We start from the raw sequence: 2,926 nt of genomic DNA, 5'->3' as shown, positions 1-2,926 counted from the left end.
TTTGAAACAAGATGTCTATGTTTTTGTGGAGATATGGATGGGTTTCATCTCGGTCTGGCTACCTGTTCGATGCGAGCCCTGTTTAGCTGGGGTACCCCTTGCTTCCTTTGCCAAATTACTCTGTTTTCTCTCCTCTCTTTGTTTTCACCAGGACACAGATGGGTTTGATCTAAAACCTCCCTGCCACCCCTCCAGGCTGGGAGCTGAGGGTGACCTGACCTGGGGCCACCCCTGTCTCGCTGCCGGTGGACATGGCTCTGCCTCTGGCCAGGTGGGGGTCAGGGCAGGCGGGCGGCTATCCTCCTCAACAGCCACAGATCCTTGAGTGCCACAATTTGCACTCCCACCAAAATTTAATCGTTGACCTCCCCGGGGCTTCCCTTGACGGCGGTTTGCTGGGAGGCCTCGGTCCCACCAGGGCGGTGGCAACAGGGATGCCAGTGCCTCAGTGCCGTCTCCGCCATCTGGCTTGGAAAGTCCCAGCTTGCCGCGGTGACCTCTAGGTGTCTGCACGTGGGCGTAACCTGTCGGTGCGCCTCTCTCCCTAAATGTCCCCGGGGAACCCCCTTCTCGCCCACTTCCTCGGCTGTCCCGGCAAGGGCTGCAGCAGATGCTTCTTGTTGCCAGCACTCGGCCTTGCCCCTCGTTTTGGCCCCCCTGGCACAAGAGGTGTCCCTGCTCTGACACAGATGGGATTGCTTAATTGTTCGTGGCTCGTTGCTGGCTGTGGGGCACGCCTGGGGTCCTGCCCGTGGGGCTGCGCGTTTGCCGCAGGTGCCTGTGCCACAACAGCAAAGGGAGCAGCGCCGTGCTGGGCACAAGCATCTGTTGGGTACAGAGCAGGCATGTTGGGTTTTATTTTTTAGAGTTGATTTGGGCAGGTTTCGGGTACAACCTCTACAGGGATGAGCCTCCATGTCACTTTTTAAGAGCAACATATTTTTCTGCTGTTTTTTTTTCCCAGATGGGCGCCTGGTTAAGGCCACTCACCGGGGCATCTTGGCATCGATGGCCCCACTGCTGCCTGAGTGCGGGCTGTGGTGCCTGCCCACTGCCAACACCTGGCTTTCCCTCAGGGAAACCCTCCCAAAACCCAGCACTGCCCTTCCTCCAGCATGGGGTCAGCGGGCCAAAATGGGCTGTCTTGCAACATGATTTCCTATGCTCCTGGAAGCAATGAGATAAACCTTCAATGGGAAGAAAATATGGTATAAAACTTGGTGATCTTCAGCCAGAGGCATTTGGGAAGATGGAACTCAGCTGTGGTGGGTCAGCTGTGTGCTTTTCATTTTGTTCCATGACCATAACATTGCATTGTGGGGCCACTCTAGGTAGCACTGCAAAGCGAATGATATCAATTCAAGAAAGATGGGGAACTACTGGAGACAGTCCAGCTGAGGGCTACAAAGATGATCAAGGGAATGGAGCATGTCTCCTATGAGGAAAGGCTGAGACACCTGGGTCTGTTTAGCCCGGAGAAGAGAAGACTGAGAAGGGATCACATCAATGCTCATAAGTATCTAAAGGGCGGGTGTCAAGAGGATGGGGACAGACTCTTTTCAGTGGAGCCCAGTGACAGGACAAGGGGCGATGGGCACAAACTGGAACACAGAAAATGGATGTGTTCCTGTCCAGCACGCTGTAGGTGACTCTGCTTTGGCGGGGGGTTGAACTAGTTGATCTCTGAAGGTCCCTTCCAACCCCTACCGTTCTGTGATTCTGTGATTAGTTTTACAAGTGGAGGGCCTGAAACCATTTTGGAGATGTAGATGTGCAAATATCTTGTTATCTAAAGCGAATATTTGATTTTCCATGAATAAATTTAGGAAACCTGTAATGAGAGCTGGCCTGAACTCAACAGATCGTGCTTTCCAGAAGGCAAAGGCAGTATGCCGTTAAGTGGGTTTTGTTCAAATGTTTAATACTCCAAATTGCTCAACTGAGGGGAAAGGTTTCACTTTTTGTGAGAAACTCCTTTGAAATTACCTTAGCTTGTGTCGAAAATATACAAAGCTTTAAGCCGTACACGGTTTTGTGGCTGCACTGTTGACCAACCCAGATAATGCAAAGACAGGTGCCATACAGTGAATTTGGGCAAGGGGCTGAGGGGGACCCTGGCTGCGGGAGGGCATGTCTGCTTCGAGTGCTCCAGCCCCCTCTTCAAAACTGACTGACTTTTGAGATGAAAGTGTGTGCTTCCTCATTTGCTGCATCAAAGCAGGGTTATGGAGGATGGGTGAAGACCAAGCGGAGCCTCTGGGTTTCTGTTCTTGACACGCACATTGCTGAAGGAGAGGAAGTGTGGTGGCGATGGTGGTGTGCAGGAACTGCTGGCAGCTGCACAGTGAGGCTGTGCTGGCCACGTGGTGGTGGGGCTGCGCCTAAGCTGGTGAAGTATTTCAGCCTGTTTTGGATGTGGGTGGGGGTGAGATGCAGGGGAGCTGTTGTCTCCCTTGCCTTTTGGACCAGGGCAAGCTTCATGCCACGGCTTGCTCACAAAAAAGGGGGGCATCAGCATGCATGATCTTGCACATCCCACCCCTGTGCTGCAGCTGGTGTGTCTGGCTGGTCCTGCACCAGTCCTCCATGGTGCAGCAGGGACACCCAGCTTCTGGGCGGTGATCATACCCTGTGGGCATGGGGGGCCACCAGGCACCGGTGTCCCCTCGTCGGGCAAAGCCATGCACAGAGATGGGGGTGGAGGCACTCCATTCTCTCAGAGCCTTTCCTTATTTGTTTCGATCATGACAACATGATTTACTTTATCTAAAAATATCCCTCCGGCACAGGCAATAACGTGCTGGATGACATTTTCCAGATGGTCTTATGTTCATGGGCGAGGCGATCCCCTGGCATCATTAGAATAGGGAAGAAAATGCAATCTGCAAACCCGCACACCATTTCACAAGCAGCTTTGAAATAATTT

Source organism: Charadrius vociferus, unplaced genomic scaffold (genome assembly GCF_000708025.1).
Source record: "Charadrius vociferus isolate BGI_N301 unplaced genomic scaffold, ASM70802v2 scaffold90, whole genome shotgun sequence".
Classification (NCBI taxonomy): domain Eukaryota; kingdom Metazoa; phylum Chordata; class Aves; order Charadriiformes; family Charadriidae; genus Charadrius; species Charadrius vociferus.
This window is presented reverse-complemented; position numbering follows the sequence as displayed.